This window comes from Vombatus ursinus, unplaced genomic scaffold (genome assembly GCF_900497805.2).
Source record: "Vombatus ursinus unplaced genomic scaffold, bare-nosed wombat genome assembly UNPS02014773.1, whole genome shotgun sequence".
NCBI lineage: Eukaryota > Metazoa > Chordata > Mammalia > Diprotodontia > Vombatidae > Vombatus > Vombatus ursinus.
In genome coordinates, this window is record NW_020954551.1 from 12,071,892 (window position 1) to 12,095,302 (window position 23,411).

The 23,411-nt window shown below is 40.8% G+C and overlaps 1 protein-coding gene and 1 pseudogene across 12 annotated transcripts in view; both read right to left on the minus strand.

Annotated features, from left to right (window-relative positions):
* MAGI1 (membrane associated guanylate kinase, WW and PDZ domain containing 1) overlaps positions 1 to 23,411 on the minus strand; it is a 673,862-nt gene that overhangs the window by 543,055 nt on the left and 107,396 nt on the right. Inside the window, exon 1 of one of the 12 annotated variants that reach the window (XM_027863726.1) lies at positions 10,811 to 10,869. The exons of the other annotated variants lie outside the window; for them this stretch is intronic. The gene's annotated coding sequence lies outside the window, so the exon portion shown is untranslated. Of the gene's footprint in view, positions 1 to 10,810; positions 10,870 to 23,411 lie in introns of those variants that run through there. 12 annotated transcript variants of the gene reach the window in all.
* Positions 15,620 to 16,621, minus strand: LOC114044274 (annotated as a pseudogene).

Here is a 23,411-nt window from a genome sequence, read left to right on the forward strand (position 1 = left end):
GGAGAGAGGAGGAGAAAGAGGGGAGGGGGAACTGAGAGGAAGGAAAGGGAAGGTATGTTCTCACACCAGGACTTCTCTTCTGTGATTCAAAAATCTGTAATAATAATAACCAAGCATATGATCAAAGATTTAGAGCTGGAAAAGATCTAAGAGTAAATGTAAAATGCTCTCATTTTACAGATGAAGAAAGTGAGGCCTTCAAGGATGCACTGACTCCAAAGCTATCTCTGTAGCAGTGTGTTGGTTAGGAGAAGGAAGCTGCTACAGAGCTCATAAGATTTCAGAACCTAGCCACCAAAAGGCCCTCGGAGGTCCTCCAGTCCAAAAGCCTCATGGAAGGATTAAGACAGTGCTAACCAAGGATGGAAAGCATCTTATCCGAGGTCGTATAGGGAGCAAACCCAAAAGCCATATTTACCTTCAGGCACCTTGATCCCAATACCCCCGTACAAACAGGTCCTTCTGAGGAGATGCTTCCACAGCCTTCCAGAAACAAACCCCATCTTCCATTAGATTCCCAACTTGTAGCAAGTGAGTATCCCTAATTAGCATGTAGAAGCTCAGGCCCCAGTCTACCAACCAAAGTCAGATGGGCAGCCGGTGGGGACACTCCCTGAGGGTTCTCAGCTCACAGCTCTCCAAGGCAAGCTCATTTTTCTGTAATTACTCTACAGACAGTGGTGTCACGATTCATGGTCATCCCCACATCCCAGTGACATTTATTGATTGAAATAAAACCATTAACTTTGTTATTGCATCCTCTACCTCTGCAGAGGGGAAAAGCAATGAGCCCATGTCAAATGGGAACAGCATAAATAATTTCTGTTTAACTGACTGAGCCCAAATTGGGAAGAAGGGGGAAGGACAAGAGACCTTACTTAATTTCTCAGGTATCACTGTGAATTGTGGGTACAGATGTGCAGGGCACCAGATGGTCAAAAAAAAAAAAAGACTCGAAAAAAAATGTAGCAGACAGTGTTGTGAAATCAAGAAATTCTGTCTCAGAAACTTACTAGCTGTGTGACCCTGACAAGTCATGTAACATCCCTCAGCCTCAGTTTCCTGATTTGTAAAATAAGGATAATAACAGCACCTACCTCATAAGGTTTTTGGAAGTCTCAAATAAGATAATATGGTACAAACATTGAAACACTATATGAATGCTAGCTATCGTTATCATTAACATTACTATTATTACTAGTTAAATAACCATGAGTAAGTTGCATAACCTCCTTGATGCTCAGTTTCCTCAACTACAAAATGGGGAAAATAATGTCTACAGTACCTTCCTCACAGACTTGTTGTGAGACAAATAAACAAGCGCATGGGAAGCGTTTTGCAAACTTCTGAGAGCTTCATTAATGCCAGATGTTATCACTACTGCTGTTGGTGTGTTATCATTGTTCCTTGGTCATCCCAAGCAGTGAGATACAATGGAATCAGTGCTGAATTCAGAATTGTCACAAATGATTTGAAATCTCAGCTCTTACACTAACAACCTATATAACCTCTGATAAATCACTTCATCTCCCCAGGTCTCAGTTCCTTCATTGGAAATTGTGGGGGGCAGCAAGGGTTAGACTAGATGACCTCTGGGTCCCTTCCAGACCCCAGATGAGATAGTAACTCTGTGATCCCATGAATCCATTGCAAAACAATCAAAGAACTGATATTGAGGATTTATTTTGTAGAAGCAAGGTCCTTTTCATTTAATTAAACCCCCTGGCTGAACTCTTGCTGTTTGCTAAGCTGAGGAAGAGTATATGCTAAAGCATATTCAGGTTGGTTGTTAAAACAATATTTTTTTTAATTGCAGAAGCTTGCCATTCTACCTAAAGAATCCTGAAAAGCAGGCACGCCAATTCAAAAAGGAAGTCCCAGACTGGTGGCCAGAAGGAATCTTGACCACTTCCTACAAAGAGCTGGGCCAGTCAGCATCATTCTCCAAGCTGATGGACTGAGTAGGGGTTTCCTTGTCATTGAGGGACTATTCCAAGGGGGGTGGGAGGGTGGGGAATGGAACGAAATACAGAGAGTCCTTGTAAAGGCAAAGAAGAATCTGAATAATGCTGAAAAACAATCTCTAAGTAAAAAAAAAAAACAAAAAACAAGCTAATTAACCATGCATTGGACATATCCGGGCAACACTGCCTGCCCTATAAAATAAACCTCAATGTCTTCCCAGTGCCAAGATCCAGAGCGGGGCCCTCGAGCTTCCCAAACAATAGCAGCCTGAACAGTGTGTATTTAAGCTGTGAAAGGCCCCTCTGGCATCTGAAATTGCACAACCAGCCTTCATTGCCCATTGTGGCTGCTTACGTCATGTCAGATTTATTGCTTCATGAAAACATGCAATATCAATGTTGACTGTTGCCATAGGGACATCCTCACGAGGTCAAAATAACACGCAAGACACACACAAACAGAACCCCGAGCCAATGGGCCTTCCAAATGGGACCTGGTCATCACCATAATCAGAGATGGCTATACCTACGGGACACAGCGCATGTGAAAAATGATCCAAGAATGAGGCAGCATGGTACAATCCAAAGAGCCAGGTTCAAAATCCTTCTCTGACACTTATTACCCGTGTATATTTCGGCAAGGCATTTAACTACCCTATGCTTTTGTTTTCTCATCTGAAAAATGGAAGAATTGGATTAGATAGATGGCCTTTGAGAGCACTTTCAATTCATGATCTTGCTAAGATCATAAATGTTTTTCTTTTAAATGTCACTCTAGCTTGTACACAGGATTTTGGAAATAGAAACTCTCTTGGCATAATCTAACTATAAAGCCAGGTGTTCTCCCTCTAACCATTGATTCATGAGGCCACACAGATACTATCTTGGTAACAGTCAGGCATGAAAATGACCATTTCTTTGTAAGAAATGTCTATTCAAAGCCATCTACCATCCCAGAAATGGGACTCAAAACCCAGAGGCAATCCATCCAAGTGGTAAGCACAATGTCATTTTCCTCCCCTGTAATATTAGAAAACAAAATTAGCCTTGATGTAAAGGAACCTTCCAAAGCATTGGAGCTATCCCAAAGTGGCTGAAGGTCATCAAAGCAAGGTCGTACGACCACTCTTCGGGGATGCCACAGAGGACATTCCTGTAAAGGGATGACTTAGGCTAGACCGCCTCCAAGGCTCCTTCCTCCTCTGAGATTCTGTGATAAGAAACCAGAGCATACGAGAGACTTAGCCACATGGTGCTAATAATAGCCTTATTCAAAGGTACTGGTATGTGCTAATGACGGACATGGCCTCAGTATCCAGCACATCTCAGCGAGTTCCCCTCAAAGTTGACACTGACAAAGGCCAGACTTCCGTTATCCAAATTCACTCCAGAGAAGAAGCTAGGGCAGATATAACCTTTGTCTTCAAGCAGTAAACTAAGTTTCTTTCTCAAATCCTTGCAAAGACTCTTGATATGATTAATGATCTCTCTACCCTGCAGCTTTCTCACTATCAAAGGAGTTACTTAATCTGAATTCATTGCAGTTTTAAGTGCCAAGTGTGCAGTTAATAGTTGAAATCAAAATGAAGTCATTTAGATGGTGAATGTCTCATCAAAACTCCCGGCCAAATTTCCTTCCATATTAATGGTAAGGACAATCTAGCTCTGTTCTTTCACCACCTTCAACTCAGAATACTTTTATCAACTGAAATGCTTCTCCAATAATCAAACTCTAGTTGACATTAAAGGAAAAAGAATATTCAACAATAGCAGTAACAATAGCAATTAACCTCCCTAAACAACTAACTGCTAAATTCTCAGAAAGTCACTGAATGTATGTATAGCTAGATGCCTCTAGAATTTCCTAATTATCCCAAGTGGAAAACATTCACTCCACACTGTTCCAAGGCAGGCAAGAACACAGAACTGGACAGCTGGGCCCTCAGCAAGTCCAAGAAAACATTATTGCCATAGGGCCCAGATAAATACCATCAGACGAATTCTTCCTGGTTATGGTGAGCTCAAGTGCATATATCCACCATTACAGGTTAGTGCAAGGGGCAATTCTTTTCTTCACAGATCACAGATTTAAGAGCCAGAAGAGGTTTTGGATTCCAGCTATTCCAATTGCCTCATTTTATAGATAATCAAACTAGAGCCTGAGGAGCCCAGAATCTGATACTGCTGGTAATATTTGAACCCAGGACTTTCTAATTCCATATTGTTTACTACCTAATTGACATGGAACAAGTCACTCCACGTGTTTGGGCCTCAGTTTCCCCATCCATCAAATAAGGGGATTGGACTGGAGGATCTCCAAGGACCTCATCCAACACATAAAAGGGATGGACTGAAGAGATCTCTAAGGTTCCTTGTTGTTAAAAGTAGGCTGGGGCAAATGGATAGCAACTAGCACTCTGGTTAAAAAATAAAAATTGTACATGTTACACCCTTTTAAGCTTAATCTGCATAATCAATATTTTCTCTATCACAATCAACAAAACAATAACTCAAACTCTGATTTATAGTATGAGCCAGTTTCTGAGATATAAATGCTTACAGTGAAAATTTCACAATGAGCTATTGCAAGTCAGTTCAATATACTCTGTTTCTAGTTCTAAACTGATGATTCTATAAAGACCTGGATTTCTAGAACCTAACCACTTTCCTTCCCTATCTACCCACCCCCCACACCTGCCCCAATCCACCACCACCAAAGTTTTGCTCCACCTATGTTCCATTTCCCAAACACTGGGCATATCACCCAGAACTTGTTTGCTAAAACACAGAGATTAGAATTATTTACTACATATAGCACACATATCTAAATCAAGACAGTCATATGGGGGGAAAAAAAAGGTAAGGATCAGAGAAGTTATAAAGGAGTTTTCATCACTGTCCATTTTTTCCATCCCAGAATGTTCCTGATACCTTTTAAAGACCGCCAATATTTCTAGCATGATGGCACACACCAAGAACCCAGTAATTGTCTTTCTTACTTAGCCACATGACCTAGAGCAAAGGAAAATGTTTTCTCATTATGGTAAATGGAGGACTAATTCTCCAAATTCCAATATGTAGACATATCCAAACAGGCAAAGAATGCATAGTGTTTAGGCATGAGAAGAAAAGCACTAGCCCATGAGTCAGAATAGAATGGAGCTGGTGGACCAGTTCAATCATCCTTTCTATAGTGTTTTTTTGTTTTGTTTTTTGTTGTTTGTTTGTTTGTTTTTTGCATGAAGTGACTTGCCCAGGGTCACACAGCTAGTAAGTGTCAAGTATCTGAGGCCAGATTTGCACTCAGTTCTTCCTGAATTTAAGGTCTGTGCTCTATCCTCTGCTCCATCTAGCTGTCCCTTCTATAGTATTCTTGTACAAAGGTGAATCGTCCCCTCACTCTTCTATCAGACCCTTTCTTCCCGTGAAATCCAACCAAAAATAACTTAAGGAATCAACACCTCGGTCTATCCAAGCAATCTTCCACTGACAGTAAAATATTTTTAATGGTTTATTACAAATGCTATTAAGCATCTACGCAATTAAATTTACTTTGCAACTGCTTATGTTTAACTCTCTTTCAATGAAATTCATCTTCCCAAGAATACAACTTTTCCCTCACTCCTTCTGAGTCTCCAGCAGTTTTTTGTTCATTTATTTCTCCTTGGAATATAAAGGGTGCCCATTCCCATTTGAGACTGTGCTGCTCACCAGTCTGCAGCTTAGCCCTCCTCTAATACATGGAGGTTGTGCCCTTTACTGGGGAACCAGCTCACTGACCCAGACTGTAGAAAATGAACATTCTAGGGTATCTTTTTTACATTTTCTAAAAAAGAAAAAAATCTCATTTCCATAAGCTTTTATGCATGGTCCCCAAAGTACCCAAGGCTCACTCAATTAGCTTGTGATGGAGACTATTTTATCTTGTACCTACAATAGATCTTCGATCCCCATTAAAAGTTTATTGTCATCTGCAGTCATGTTAAGGAAGAGGTAGATTTGCAGTCATCATTAAATACACGTATACATATATGCTTACATGCATACAAACAAAAGTATAGAGACTCATATCTATATAGAACTTAGAAGCTCATAAAGTGTTTCATCAAACAACCTTGGGAGGATGGTAATAATCCTTATTTTATAGATATGGCTCAGAAAGGTTGTATGACTTGTTTGTCATAGCAAAGCTATCAATTATCAAAGGTATGTACACAAACACATACATAGTGTTCTCTTTCTAGCCCAACTCATTTTTACAAGTCGCTCATTTATCATACTATAGCTCCAACAATATGCATTATTCTTATATGGACTTTTTTTTTTTTTTACTAAACTGTCTTTTCACAAAAATACAATCATTCAATTCAAATTCAGAAAACATGTAGTAAGCAGCTACTATGTGTAAGTCACTCTGACAAGGGCTAAGAATACAAAGACATAAACTAATCACTGCTACCCTCAGGGAGCTTCCATTCTATTGAGTACTGAGGGATGTGCACTCAGGTAAGTAAATGTAAAGCATTAAAAAAAAAAAAAAAACAGTAATACTGAGTAATTTCTAAAAGAAGAGAGCCTAACTGGGGAAGAAGCCTCATGCAGAGAGGTTCCATGTAGAAGGCAGTAAGATGGACCACACTCCAGATTTGTGGGGAGTTGGGGAAGGGGAAATATGATAACCTGTGTTATCTAAGCAGAGATGTTTGGTTTTTTTTTTTTATGTAATCATAAATTTTAAAGGAATGACAATAATGAAAAAATAAGTTAACTCCTTCTAATTTAACCAATCAAAAGCAAAAGACATCTCCAAGAAAAGTAAAAGCAAGGGCAGGGAGGTATAATTATTATTCCAATGCATCTTCCCTCCCTAGCCTTTCCTAATACTGTGCAACCACCCACTGTAATTATTCATCTGCTGAAATCAGGTTAGGCATGAAGTGAAAATACATCACAGGAAGTCAGAGGAGGTAGGGAAACTTTCAGAGAAAAAAACGAGATCCCTTTCATAAATCAGGAGAGATGTGGAAACACTACACATGTGAATACCAGTCTTTTTTTTGGCACGACTGGACTAGTATAAAGCAAAATGCAGTCACGCTAACAGAGCAGAGCGAAGAGAGCTAGGCACACAACTGCAAGGGGAAGCTATATTAATTCCTTTAGGTAGTAAAACTCATTTATAGCAAGGATCTGGGCCTCCCTGGTAATTTGCTACACGCAGCCAAAGAACCCCCAAGACACTCAATGTGGCACCTAATACACTTCCACATCCACCTGCATTTTGAACTTGACTTGCAGAATTGGATCAGGGTTAGAATTGGATTAGGGAAAGCAAATTAAAATCAACCTTCCACGATGCATTAATTCTCCAAATCACATGAGATATTATTTGTGAATGCATTATTCCAAAGTAAAGGAATTAAAATATGCTCGGACCGTAATTCTGCTTCTAAGCGAATGGGAGTCTCGTGGTTAGATGTGTATATTTATAGTTAGACACCCTTGAAGAATTGAAGAGAATAATTAAGTAGATAAAATCCCACAGAAACCGAAAAGCACTTGTGTTAACACTGTACTTTGTTTTTATCTTTTTTGGGGGGGGGGGGGGGGTTTCCTCTTTTTTTTTTTTCAAACAGTCCTGGGCAATAATTCTTCTATACACATTGGTGTGGCTTAGTGGATAGAGACCTGGCCTCAAAGCCAGGAAGTTCTGCCTCTGACACATATGGGCTGCGTGACCCTGAACAAGATTCTAAACAAGTCTCTGTATTCTAGGCAACATTACAGGCTACAGACAAGGAGCCCACCTTCTTCTACCGATGAAACCACGGGTCTAATCTATATCTCTATTCTTGTTATGTCTTCCTGTGATACAGAATGTGGCACATTAGAGTGCCAGGTGGCTCAGTGGATAGAATATGGGTCTTGGAGACAATGAGGTCAAATTCTGTCCAACACACAACTGTCCGTGTGACCCTGACTGGGTCTCTTAACCTCTCTCAGCCTCAGTTTCCTCATCTGTAAAGTGGGGGTAATAATAGCATGATCATAGGGCTAAAGGGCTTGTCTAAAGGCCTCTGTCATCTTTCCACTTTTATAAATGTTAGTTAATATTATTATATTTGTGAAGCATAATATGCAGTCCCTAACCTCTAAGAGATGTGATAAGTCACACAAAAACCACTTAATTTCTCAGATTTGTTGTCTTGGGTTATTCCTGACTGAGGTTAGTGGGGTGTGTGTGTGTGTGTGTGTGTGTGTGTGTGTGTGTGAGTGTGCGTGTGTGTGTAACCACTCCAGTATCTTTGCCAAGAAAATCCCAAACCGGACACACACACCCACACACACATATATACATAATTTACTATCAAATTTTCTCCCATTTTAGTCCACATTTCTGTCAATTTCTATCTCCTCCAAACTATGTTTCAAGGAGCCCTGATGTTCCCAGCGATAGAGAGGAGTTAGGGGGAAATATCCAAAGTGCTTGAGAGGGGCCATCTCCCCAATCTCAGATCAGACTATAGCCCCTACTCTGCCTAAGGCAAGTCTGGAAAGAAAGAAAGGCTCAATCTCAGGCAAGTGCCACTCACCTCCCTCCACACCTCACGGAGTGGTGGGGGAGCCAAACAAAACCCCCTCTCCTCCCAATGACAATCCACAAGTCAAAGAAGAAAGAGATGCTCCAGCCCTGATTTGTATTTCTGGGCTCCTTCAGTGCCCTCCAAGTTCCAATGTATTTTTTGATCAAATTAATCTGAGAAAGAAGAATCAGGGCGCCCAGATTAACCTTCTATTTAGCTGTGCCAGGGCAGCTAGGTGGTGCAGTGGATAGAGCACCGGCCCTGAAGTCAGGAGGAACTCAGTTCAAATCCAGCCTCGGACCAACACTTGACACTTAATACCTGTGTGACCCTGGGCAAGTCACTTAATCCCAATTGCCTAAAAAAAAAAACTATTTAGCTGTACCAGGATACAAAGCACTGCCTTCCCTTCTACCTGGGAACAATGAACTTAATTTTTAAAAATATTTTGATAACTGTACCACAATAGAATTGGTTTTCTTTGTAATCCTAGTGCTTTTGTTTTATGCATTTAAAAACATTCTCCTGACAAAAGGTTCATAGATTTCTCCAGATTGTCAAATGGGTCCATGACATAAAACAAGGTGATGAATCCCTGCTCTAGCCTGATCTCAGGAAGATTGGCTTCTTCCAGGTCATTATAAAATGGTCTATATCTATTGTGAAACGTCCTGTTTTCCGTGGATCATTCAGTAACATCCTACAGGACAAAACCACTCTTTCCACTGAAATGATGATGTCAACCAATAGCATTCTTCCTACCTGCAAGGAAAGTCTGAGGATTAACATGGTATCCCCATATCTGCCAGACCACCCCAACGTTCTAATTAATAGCATGTGTCCTTGGATTAAATGTATCTCCAGTTGCACATAATAGAGTTTGGTGCTCCCATGAGGGACAGAGATTTAAAAAAAAAATCTAGTCCTAATATTTATATATTGCTATAAAGCTTGTGAAGTGCTTTTATTTCTGATAGACCTGGAGGCAGCATGGTGCCATGGATAGAACACTGACTCTGAAGTTAAAGGTTCGAATGCCACCTTTGGCAAATAACTACCTCTGTATCTATCCTTTGTAAGTTACTCCATTACCCGCAGACGTCTAAAAATCAGTTTCTAGATTTTAAGAGCATAGTTGTAGACCTGCAAGAGGCCTCAGAGGTCATCCAGCCCTATTTTACAGAGGAGGGATCAAGGCCCAGAGATGCTGTGATTTGTCCCAGGTCACATAAGTAATGAAGAATGGAATTTGAACCCAGATCTTTGGACCCCAAATCCCAATCCATTGTGCCACACTGCCTCCCTCTGTTACATCCATCATCTCATTAAACATACATCTCTTTGGTAGGACAACACTCCATGGTAGGAGAAAACTCTTCAACATGTAAAGAAAATTTTCAGGCTGTTTTCCCTCTCAAGAGTCAGCACATCTTCCTGGTTTCTAGAGGAGATTTGAGAACATGACTAAGGCAGTTCTTTGCACTGATTAATTACTTTGGGATATTTTACAAGTATGGATCACGGAATGAGGTTAAAATAGGACCAAAGAAGCACAGATTTAGAGTTAGGAGAGATCCCAGGGCTTGTATCTCCCTACTCTCACATTTAACAACTGAGGAAACTGAGACTCAAAAAGTTAAACGATCTGCCCAAGGTCACCCATGTACTACGTAACAGGAGCACAGTTGGAACCCAGAGCCTCTGACTCCAAAGTCAGCGGTCTATAAAAAAAAAAAAAACCTAGGATCCCTAGCTTTGGTTTAGTTATTATACCATAAGATCATAAACATGTTTGGAGTTCTACTGCTATTAGAACCCAAGGAGAAGAAGAAGAAAAAGAAAATTTTTGGCAGAAGGAAAAAAGCCTCACTCCTCTCTCTCTAGGTTTTGCCTTCTCAGGTTGCCAGGCAGGTGCAGAAGGCCATTTGCTCCTGGCCATTCAACATGTCCTGAATGGTCTTTCCAACTGACTGGTGGGGAATTCACTGCCTGCCACCAGGCTGGAAAGGGAGAACACCACTCCAAGAAAGACAATAAAAACAAAGTGCCCAAGATGGCTCCCGAACAATGAAATAGACAACCAGGTTGAGCCAAGTCAGATAGACGCTGATTTACGAAGGGTGGGACAGGTAAGCCAAAGGCAGCATCCCCAATTCTTCCATCACTCTCCCCCCCATTCCCTTCCCAGAGGGAGGGACAGAAAAAGCTTTGTCTTTTAGGAATCCTGTACGATTTAAACATGCAGATTCTGTGCTCTCTTACCTGTGCCTGGGTCTCCCTCCCCCTTATTCCAAATTGGGATCCTCAGCCTGAGCAAGCTTTCCAAGTATGAGAATGGGGCGTGACCACAGAAGTTTCTCTCTCCGTCTCATACCCGAAGACAGGCCAGCCACTGAGCATGCTCCCTTGTTATGAGGCTGAGATGATTGTCCACACCCACACTCTCCTTTTGTGAATGAAACTACGGGCCAGATGAATCTATTAGTCTGGTTACATTACTATTAACCTCAAGGGAAAAGCAAAAGCAGACAGAAATTGAGTACCTAAGCAACTGAAACAAGTTATTAATTTATTGAACCAAAGGAGGATGCCAGGTTCTAACTCTTACTTTGACAAGAATTTCTTCTAAATCATCATCAAAATAGCTTAGATAAATACAGAGCATTAAGTTTGACAAAGCACTTTACATGGTCCATCCTCACAATTACCCTGGGAGGTAAGTGCTATTATTATTCACATTTTCCAGATAAGGAAACTGAGGCAGGTAGAGGTTAACTGACTCACCAGGGTCACATTGCTAAGTGTCTCAAGCAGGATTCAAATTAAGGTCTTCCTGACTCCAAGCCCAGCCCTCTAACCATTGTTCTACCCAGCTGCCTCTAACAACCCCATCCAACAAGCCCGACAGGTAGGCTTTTGGCTTTTGCTTCATTATAGATTTTGAGTGAAGGGAACCTAGACAGCTCTAATTTGTTGGGAATTTCTTTTTCTATCAAGTCTAAATTTGCCTATTTCCAACTTCTAATTATGAGATGACCATAAGTGTTTTTATGTGAAGGCCATTAATGTTCCTTAAGCAAAAAAGGACGCAAAGACCTGGAAATAAGAGTAGATGCCCCGCGATTACCAAATAAATAAACAAACTGCAGTATATGAATGTAATAGAATGTTACTGCATTGTAAAAAAACAATAATGAATATAGAAAATTCAGAAGCAAGGGAAGATTTATGTGAACTGATGCAGAGTAAAGTAAGTTGAACCAGGGAAGCAATATATAAAACAACTATAACGATGAAAAGAGAACAAAAAAAATTTTACAACCGACTCCCATTTCCACTACTGTTTCAAGTCACTATATTACATGAAAAAATAATTCTTTTTCCTTGGAACCAAATAAAACTAAGGTCAAAAGATTGAACACTTGGTGGACCTTTGCCCAGATTTTAAAGAGGAAACAACTATACAGCTGTCATAAAGTTTATCTCCAAATTATAGGGGAATCTGAGATCTACTTCATTTGCTGATATTTATACTAACAGTAATAGGGAATGGGATTGCTCATTTAGTTGCAGATACAAAATTAATTGGGGTAAAATTCTCCCACCCTGCCCCTGGTCCTTCCCACCACTTTGAGTCAGTAAAATATCAGAAACGTTTGAGCTGGAAGGAGCCTTAGGGAGAATCTTGTCCAACACTTTTCATAGATGGGTAAACTGAGGTCCAGGGAGTTGAAGTCTGTCAGTCAACAATCAGGAAGCATTTATTAAGTGCTTACTGTATGTCAGCCACTTTGTTAAGCATCAGGGACAGAAATAAAGGGGAGAGGGATAAGGAACACCCCCTGCCTTCAAGAAGTTTACATTCTAGAGGGGGAGATAGCATGTAAATAACTAGATTAATATCCATGATACAGACAAGGGAAGATGGAATCTCGTCTCTGATGATGGGCCCTTGCCTGAGGTTAGAAGGTGGGTTTGTGGCAGAGACAGACCTACAGACTGGATTCCCCTAACTACTGGTCTGATTTTTTTTTTCCTACCACACCAAATTCCACCAAACAGGCTTCCCATCTAAGCGTGGAACAGTTTATGAGTGAAGGAAGCAAAGAAAACTCCATGCTGTCATTCCCCTCACCCTCCCAACCAAATTAATTTTCATGTTTCATTCCCATTCAGTTCCACTCAATAAGCATTGATTTATCACCTACAACATGGCCAGGTCTTTACCTGGTACCTGGTACCTGGTTATAAGAGAAGTCTAAGACAAGGTCTTAGCTGTTGGGCGGCAAATGAGCAAATTGGAGATTACAGACGAGCATGAGAACTCATTAAAAATGAGTTATTTAGACAAGAATTCCTAAAGAAAGAGATGGCTGTGAGCTGAAAATGGTAAAGGAAGGCCTGCTAGACTAGACGGGCTGAGACATGAAGAATGGGGAGGGTGTGGACAGACAGAAGGGAGTTATTCCAGATGGAAAAGGAGCATGAGCCAAAGGGTAGAAGTCAATCTAGGCTTGGTATGTTCATGGGTCAGTAAGGAACAGGCTTCCCCTCTGAGGGATGAGGGGGAGGGGAATGAGATTTTACTAATACCCTCCCCCTCCCCCAAAGTGTTGATGCTCTAGTGGTCTACATGAGTCCCTCCCCAGTCTCAGGGCCTCCCTGGTTTCCATCACAAAAACAAAGGTTAATACTTTCATAAAGCTCTAAAGTAAAATGTCAAAGGACATAAAAGTTTAAATCTGACCTATACCTGAGCCCATGGTTGCTCTCCAAATTATCCCAGCAGAAACAAAATTAGCTTGCTATGGTAGCCCCACACCTGCAGAGAAAAATGGTGCTTCTCTCTCCATTCCCAGGTTAATTCAAGAAGAAGCTTACAGAAGGAAAAGAGTGGGTTTTGTTGGTTTCTTTTTTCTTTTTTTTTGGGGGGGGGGTGTGTTTCTTATTTTTAAAAACAGGCAAACAAGCCAGCCAGCAGGGATTAAATCTACTTTGTGAGCTAGAAGGATCATACAATCATGGATGTCAAACAGGAAGGCACCTTCAAGGTCATATAATCCAACCCAGGCATTTTTCAGGTGAGAAAATTGGGACTGACTTGTCCAATATTATGTAAGTATTTGGTACAATCACAGAATGACAGGATCTATAGAGAGCTGGAAAGGCCACCAAGTTCAACTCACCCATTTTACAGATGAGGAAAGTAAGGCACTGACAAGTTAAATGACTTGCCTAAGGTAACACAGGTACCTTGCGTGAGATGAGATTTGAACCCAGATCTTCCCAACTTAGCACAATGCCTGGCACATAGTACATACTGAATAAATGTTTTGAAGTGAATTGAATTGACTCTAAGTCCAATACCCTAAACACTACAACATGCTGCTTCTTCGTGGCCAAGTCAACACGCTCACACCCACTCCATCTCTCTCCTCACACAACTTTCATCCTAGTCCAAATCCTCATCCCCTGTCACCTGGACTACTGCGATTGCCTCTGTATTGGTCCCCAGGGCTACAGCCTCTCTCTTTGCCAAACCATCCTCCTCAAAGCTGCGGGATGGATAGTCATAAAGCACAGACCCGAGTAGTTCATTGCCCTGCTTATGTAACTCCAGTGGCCAGCATCTAAGGCCCTTCACCTTATTGCATGCTACTCTCTCACACACTCTATTATATATAGGCAAAGTGGCCAACTTATTGTTCCCTAGACATCTCATTCCAGCTTTCACCTGCCATGCTTTTCCAAAGGCTGTTTGTTCCTGATGCCTGGAATGCCCCCACTCCCCAAAAATTGACTTTGTTTTCCTGGATTTCTCTGGGATGTTTTCCATATAAACTCCTTGAGGGAAGGTATTTCTAGGGTCTAGCACAATTGCGTGGCACATAAGGGGGTTCACTAAACGCTTACTGAAGTAGCAGGCCAAGGCAAGAATCCAGCTACTTTGACTCCAAATTGAGAGTGCCTTTCTCCTTTTTTTTTTTTTTTTTAAGAATAATTATCTCAACCGTCGGTGTCTGGTGATTCTCACAAAGGAGACCCAGAGGATGGAATCAGATTTGGTGTCAGCCTTGAGTCCTGCTACTGGGCTCTCCTGGATTTCACAGAAGAACAAAATTTCAATAATGGAAAACTGTTGGTGGTGATCTAATCCAAGCCCTACCCAAGAAAGCAGACCTTCTACAACTTGCCTGATAAATATTCTTCCAGCCTACACTTGGAAATCTTCAATGTTCGGCAGCTCACTACTTCCTGAAGTAGCCCATTCCAATTTTCCATTCCCCCACCCATTTTTTCCACTAAATTCTAATATGTTTCAGAAGTCACCCTCCTCCCCTTTTAGAGTTTAAAACAGGAATGCTACTGATAATTAGGCACTACTGGACAACTCAAGGGAAGAAAAACCTTTGAATAATCAGTCAATAAACATTTACTGTTTACCATGTGCCAGGCACTGTGCTAAGCACTAGGGTTAGAAAGAAAGGCAAAAAAACAGCCTCTGCTCTCAAGGCTCTCAAAGGAGATAACAGGAAAAGGACTATATACACAAGCTATAGATAGGGTCAAGTGGAGATAACCAACAGAGGGAGAATCTCACCAGAGGAAGTCCATTGAGCAGGCTTCATTCTCCTGACTTTCCATGGATACCAATAGACATACATAGAATATCAATGAATCTATCCTTTATTCTCAATACTCATGGATCTCATCTCTTTTTTTTTTTTTTGGTCATACATTTCTCTGATAATATCCTGTAGACTGAATCTTCACCTCTCCATTGCTTTTTAGGTGAAACATAGAAAAACCCCATCATGTTCTTAGTGTGCATTTTTTAAGCCTGCATTTAAAAAAACATACATCCTTTTTATTGTCAAGTCATAAAAGGTATCAAATTAAAAGAGCAAAATTACAGGAGACTTAATATAAGTACTAGGAGAATTGAAGGAAGTGGGAAAGGGACTAGGTACAGGGCAGAATGAATGAACACAGCTTGGGTACAACATTGAACATGTGCTGGAAAATACTAAGGGGGAGTATCTGGTGAAAAGTTTGATCAAAGATAAGTGCCTAGGTAAAGAACAAATGGGACGAGAGTTCTAAAACCCCAACATGTGCTGAAGAGTTGTCCTTGCTATCGGCGCTGTCTCCATCATTCTCTCCTTCTTCAGCTTCTTTTTCATCATCTTTGATCAACTCCAGCTGTTGTCGGCTTGGTTCTTTTTCATTTTTTTGCAGCCTCTCCAATAAAGAATCCATTTTCTGTTTTATCTGGGTCAACTTCTTCTTAATTGTCTGAAGATCATCACTTTTCAATCTGCCAGATGTGAATAAAGAGCCCCAATGTCTACTCTTGGAATTAAAGCCACTTTTGCCTCCACTGGAAGTGTTTCCTGCCCCATGGTGGCATTTTGAAGATGCCACTGCATAAGCAATGGGAAGAGGAGGTGGTACACCTGCCGGGTAGCTGTACATGTCGTTGAGAATCAGCATCCAGGTCAAAGGAAGTGCCATACGTCTCCACTGCAGAATGCTTCACACCTGCTTTTCCTTGGTTCACTTTTGGGTCTGTGGCTAGATTAATATCTAGTACCTGGCCAGCAATCTATTCTGCCATCCTCTCCTGCCACAGCGGCATGGGCATTTCACTCATTCACATACTGAATGAAGGCAGAATCCTTATGAACAGAGAAGTCCACGATCTCACCATACTTGGAGAAGATGGCCTCAACATCAGTCTTCTTAGCAATCAGAATGCTGAGATTTCCAAGGAAGACACAAGCATTCATGGAATGAGGGTCAGTCTTGTGGGTGACATTGCTGGCCACAGTGTTTGATAAGCCTGGATTTTTTTTAAAGCATCTACAGAGTTGTGTTTAGCATGAGAAAATCTGGCCAGAAATTTCTCTCCAAGCAAAATGCTTGTAAAATACCAAGATGTGTCTCTGACAGATTTTGTCCATTAAGAAAGAAACAAGTAGCAAATAACAACCAACCTTGTAGGCCAACCTCACACAAACCTAATAAAAAGGACCCTTTTTTTCCCTCTTACCTGATGAGGAGAAAGTGCATGTTTCTCTTGCATGGAGTTTTCACAGATAATCAATTGCATATATTGTGATACAGTAAGCCATATAATCTCTATATGTGGTGCAACAGTATGGGAAGGAGTAGGAAACAATGTCACATTGACCTTAACTAAATTAACTAGCTTAACCAGTCAAAACAACTGACTTGCTTGCCCCATAGAGAAAGAACTGCAGGGTGGGTCTGCCAAAGGGACTGGCTGTCTGCAGCAATAAAGAGTTTGACGTGATTGTGATGAGGGAAGACATTGGGATTGGGTGGGCCAGCTGCCAAAATCCTTTGTGAAGTTCTCAACTCAGTCAGTCTACATTAGCCACCTGAAAATAAGAGACTTTAAAAACAAAGTCACACATTTGTTTACAATACTATGCTCTTAGGAAATTCTAGGCTGTTTGTTTTTGCTTTTTTTTTTAATTTCTCTAGTTGGGCTCCAAAACATTTGTGCCCATTGGACAGGATGGGTTCCATGCAGGCTATGGTTTGACCTCTTCAATTCTGACCCTTCTTGGCAGCTTCCACCTTGCTAAGAATTTCTTGGGCTTTCTCACCTTGTTTCCAGCTTCCTGTAGACAGGAGCCCCATGCACCTCTCAAATTACAGAAAAATTTTTCTAAGAGCTCTTTACCTAGCATTTGCTGGCCTAGAACCCATACCAATACTGCATTCCTAACCCTTCTTATTCTTCCACTTCAGGCATAGACTGTATTCCTTTCACCTTGAATCCTTTGCCCTAAATGAATTTATAGTCATTGCTTTTTTTTCCGTAAAATATAAGTATTTCTTTTTCAGCCCACATCTGGTAATTTATCAGTGTACGGGAACTTCTAGTGTGGGAAATTCTTTCCAATAATGCAGGTAAACAACTGCTCCACAACTTAAAGACTTAGAGAATTGGGGGCAGCTAAGTGACACGGTGAATAGACCACCAGCTCTGGAGTCAGAAGGACCTGAGTTCTAATCTAGCCTCAGACATTTGACACTTAGTAGCTGTGTGACCCTGGGCAAGTAACTTAACCCCAATTGGTGAGAGACAGAGAGAAATAGAGAGAGAGAGAGAGAGAGAGAGAGAGAGAGAGAGAGAGAGAGAGAGCTTGTGCTGTCCACAAGCACCTGTATTGCAAAATACAAGACTAGAACCCGGATATTCCTGAGTCCATACCTGACCTTCCCATCCACTAGGTGATGCTAGACCCCCTTAGAAAAGTCTATCAATGCTCATATAACAATAACTCAGGCTGATATAGGGCTTGAAAAGTCATAAAGCATTTTCCTCACAACAACCTTATGAAGGAAGTGATGCAATTATTATTATCCTCATTTTGTTGATGATTTCACTAAGGCTCAGAGAGGTATAAATGATTTCTGCACAGTAACATGGTTAGTACATCTCAATGCCACAATTGGAATCCCAAGTCTAGGGCCCTTCTAGTTACTACACACTGCTTCCCTTCCCCCTTTATGGCCTCCAGCCAATTTACCATAATGGGCAGTAGTAATAGTAGTAGTAGTAGTAGTAGTAGTAGTAGTAGCAGCAGCAGCAGTAAAAATAATAAAACAACAATGACAACAATAATAGCAGCTAGCAAATATGTGTATTACTTACTATGTGCCAGGAACCATGCTAAGTGCTTTACAATTATTATCTCATTTGAACAACCCTGAGAAGTAGGTGCAAGGTGGCATAGTGGATAGAGTCCCTTGCCTGGAGTCAAGATGATTCATCTTCCCGAGTTCAAATCTGGCCTCAGACACTTACTAACTCTATGACCCTGAGCAAGTCACTTTACCCAGTTTGCCTCAATTTCCTCATCTGTAAAATGAGCTGCAGAAGGAAATGACAAACCACTGCACTATCTTTGCCAAATGGGATTGTGAAGAGTCAGACCCAACTGAAACAACTGAATAACAACAACAAAGGGAGGTAGGTGCTATTATTATCTCCATTTTACATGTGAGGAAACTGAGGCAGACCTCTAGAGGGTAACTGACTTGTCCAGGGTCACCTAGCTTGTAAGTGTCCTGGTCCAAATTTGAATTCAGGTCTTCCTGACTCTAATGGACCACATAACTGGCTCCCAGAACTTTCCTTTCCCAACTCTTTCTCACACTGACATAGGTCAGGCTACAGAAAGTCAGAAAGATGAAGGCCAAGACATCCTGAAATAACCTTCCATAGAATCAATCAGGAAATCATCTATTCAGAGCAGAGCGTAGGTATGGAGTTCAAGTGCTCTCTCACTCACTGTGGGATCATGGGTAATTCTATGCAATGCTGTTCATCGAGTGTTTCTTATACAGCTATTCTAAGTCCCTTGGTCTATACTAGAGGCCTTCCTGCCCTCAAGGACTTGTATTATTCTGGGGGAGGGGGATTTCTTGGGGCAGAGGGATACAACATGTGCACAGCTCTACAAGTCCCGAGGGGCAGTCAGGATCTGAAGTCAGCTACAGTAGAAAATGCATTAGCTATGGAGCCCTCAGGATACAAGTTCAAATCCCTTATCTGATGGGTACTACCTATGTGACCTTGAGCAGGTCACTTAATCCTCTGAGCCTCAGTTCCCTCTTCTCTAAAACCCTGCATACAGTAGGCATTTAGTAAATGTTGAAAGGAATAAATCAATGGGGTGGGAAGGTGGCAATCGGCTCCTTCTTACGAAACGCTGATCAAATTTTAAATGAAAAGGCAGCTTTTGATTAAAAAATCAGCAAGCCAACTTCTCAACATGATACAATTACCTATTTCCTACGCAGAAAGAGTCTGGTAAGATGCCAACTCAGTGAAGAGCACGGAGTCAAGTTAGAATCTATCAGCATTTCCAAGGACAGTATGTGAATTCGTACTGCTAACCCTTTTTGCTTGGAATCCCTTCTCAGGAGACTTTTATCAAATTGTATTCATGTGTATGAAATTCCTCTCCTTGGGTACCAATGACCATGAGCCAGTTGCCAAGGATCAAAATGATTTTCTCCAGCCAGAGTATTCTTAAAGGAGCCAGAATGGGGTCATCAGTCTACTGCAAAAGGCTGGCGCTTCTATTCCCCCAACATCCTGCTTTTATTTCAAAACTGAGGGGTCAAGCAGCCCCAGATTATGTAGTGGGTGCAGAGTGAGGGGATGGCTACACATTGATGTTCCTAATGAACTAGGTGGAATGGCTGATAGTAAAATAAATGTTTGTAAATGACTTTGGCAGACAGAGTGAGTACAAGAGACGACTGGAGGGGATGGCTAATGATGACTGGAGTCAAGTTTGGAGGAGAGGGGGTCCTTTAAAAAAAAAAACCTTGACTTTTCAAAACGGATTTTTTTTCAAAAGAGAAAATTGTTCAGAACCAAATTAAGTGGCCCATATTGAATATGCTGAGTTCTCTAAGTGCTTTTGTCCAGATGAAATATATAGTATTGGAGATAGAAAACCATTCAATAGAAAACAACAAAAGTAAATCAATAATTTTGTCTTTCCCAGACTTTGACTGGTAGAAGTAGCTAATCGTACAAAGTCAAGGTAAAATGAGAATGCAAATGGGATGCTGGATTGTACTAGGGTCACAGATCGAAAGCCCCCTCATTTTACAGAGTAGCAAAGTGAGGAACAGAATAGAAATGAGTCGCACAAGACTCAAATTTAGAGTCTGAAGGGCCCTCAGAAGCCATTGGGTCCCTCGATACTACCGAGGACAAAAGTGAGACCTAAAAATGTCTTACCCAGGCTCACACAGCTCAGAAGTGCCTAAGGAAGGCAGAATTTGAACTCGGGTGTTTCCACGACTCTAAGCTCAACAACTGAACAGTTTCACCACCAATCAGCCCCCAACTTGTAAAGCTACATCGACCTTCCTGATAATCATAGCACCACAAACCACTGGACAGAACCCCAAAATGCTGGTCTAGGAGATATAAGAACATAGACCACACCTTCCACCCACCCAATTGGTAATTTTTAAGCAAAAAAGAAGAGCCCAGGATCACCACATGGATTTGAAGGTACCAGATCATCAAGGCCAACCCCCTTCACCTGAGATATGTTTGAGCAAGAGAAGAAAAACTTTGGGGTGGTTAGAAGGGGTCTCTGGGAAAACTCAGAGGGGGAATGAATGCTATCTTTGAAAGTATTTGAAAAGCTGTCTTACCGAAAAGGGATTAGACTTGTTCCATTTGGCCCCGGGAGAAGAACTAGAAGAAACAGGTAGCGGTTTCAGAAAGATATTTAGAAAGATATATTTAAGCTTGATGTCAGGAAAACTGTCCTAACAATGAGATCTGTCCCACAGGGGAATGGACTGTTTCAGGAGCAATGGTGTTCCCCATCCCTGGAGTTCTTCAAGCAAAAGATGAAATGTCACCTGTTGTATATACTATGTAACAGGACTCCCTCAGGTATGGGTTGGACCAGATTCCTGCTGAGCTCTGTGTGTGTGTATGCTCGTCTTGCATCTAAAAATAGTGATGAGACAGGCCCTTAGAAAAGGACCTTGTTGTCTGATTCCAGACTCAAACACAGAACCCCTCTTCAAGTCAAACCAAATAAGGTAGCATTTATAAAGCACCTACTATATGCCACATACTGTGCTGAGCAGTCAGGATACAAAGAATGGTAAAAAGCTATACCAACCCTCAAAGAGATCACAATCTAAACAGAGAAACAACATATAGACATTCAGCTATGTACAAACAAGATACAAACAGAATAAATCGGAAATAATCTAAGAGGGAAGGCAATAGCATTAACTCCCTTCTTTCTCTATTAAAAGAAGAAATCAATTAAAGATAAAAAAATTCATAATGACAACTGGCTTTAACTTATTCTAATCATAATAAAAAAGGAAGTTAGGCCTACTGTTCCTAACCATATTTTACCAAAACCTTTGGTTTAAAAAACAAACAAAACATCAAGCAATCAACTTCCTTTGACATGACTCTCCTCTAAAAAGGAAATCAGTCTACTGTCATATAGAAAAAAAGTGCTATCAATAGCATTTTTGATACATGCATATTTCATATTGAATATTTTCAAGTAGAAAACAGTAACATTGATGTTTTCTCCCAGAATCCTTCTTTATAACATACCAAAGACCAACACTCTAAGAAAATAGTTTGGGAAATGCTGAACTTAATCATGAAGTCAGTATTTAAAACAACTTGTTATGTTATCCTTCTTAAATTCTTTATTTCTTTTGAGGGCACCACCATCCTTCCAGATACCCAAGTTTGTGGCATCTTGGACTCTTCACCATCCCATAACACCATATTCAATCCATTTCCAAGTCTTGCCAATATTATCTCTTATGCCTATCCTTTTCACTCTACTGACACATCTAACACCGTAATCAGGCTCCTATTATCTCTCACCTGGACTACTGAAATACCTTCCTCATTGGCCCCCTTATTTCCAGTCTCTGCTGTCTCCCATCCATCCTCCACACAACTGCCACACTGATATCCCTCAGCACAGATCTAACCACATCATTCCTTTGCTCAGAAGCTTCATTGTCTCTCTAAACCCTTCAGGATAAATTACAACAGTTGGGCCTGCTTGCTCTTCTCCCTATGTGACATTTCATTTCCCATCTCCATGATTTGAGATTCAATGTCCAAAGCCTTGAACATAATCCCTCATCACTCAATCCTCTTAGAATGCCTAGTTTCTTTTAATGCTTAGATCAAATGCCACGTTGAGCTGAGGCAGCAGGTCGAATGGGGACAGCACTGGCTTTAGTCAGAAGACATGGATTCAAATCGTGATTCTGCTTCTTATCACTTATGTGACCTTGTATAAGTCAATTAAAACTCACTGAGCTTCCATTTCCTCATCTGTAAAATATGGAGGTTAGACGACCTTTATAGAGTCTCATAGCTTAAAATCTAAAGTCCTAAGATGAAACATAAGATCTTTCATGATTTTCTGAGATGCTAAGTCCTTTCCCAACTACTTTGTGATTTTTTATTTTTATTTTTAATTTAACCTAGAAGAATGTAATTTTCTTAAAGGCATTTAGCATAGCCTGCTACACATTGGAGGCCCTTCATAAATGATTGTTGACAACAGAAAAAAAATCAAAGCTGAATAGTGAGTAATTAAAATGACCATGTTTGGTGCTAGAAAAGAGAGATGAAAGTGTACCTCTCTCCCTTCTTTGCAGAGGTGATGGCCTATGGGAGTGAAAAACAACAAATTTTGAGTGATATGTTGATTAGTTTGGCTGAGAGGCTTTTTTCCCATTCTTTCCTTTTTATTCTTAGTTATAAGGGATGGCTCTCTGGGAGGAGGGAGAAAGGATACACAATATTGGAAAATAAAGGCAATGTAAGAATTTTTTTTCATTGTTGAATGATTCTGAATTTTTAAAAATTACCTTCTACCTACAAAAGGAAATCCTCCTATCTACAGATAGGCCAGTCCAAATACCAAAACAACTTAGTTAATATCTATGACTCAGAATTAGGAGAATATACAAATTTTCCCTGCCTAAATAGTCAGGAAAAAAAAGGTATTTAGTGTCTGAAGGTGCCACTTAGCCCATAGTAACTGACTGCCAAAGTAGGCTACTCAGAAGCAAATGGAAGGAATCACATTGGGATTAAAAATTTGCCACACATAATGCACAAAGTGGATGATCCACGTGTGTCTCATCAAGAGTTGGCGATAGCTTCTGGTAATATCACATCTGGCTTTATTTAGGTTCCTTGCCTTTTTCTTTTTTTTTTTTTTTAATACAGAGCTGCTACACACACACACACACACACACACACACACACACACACACACACACA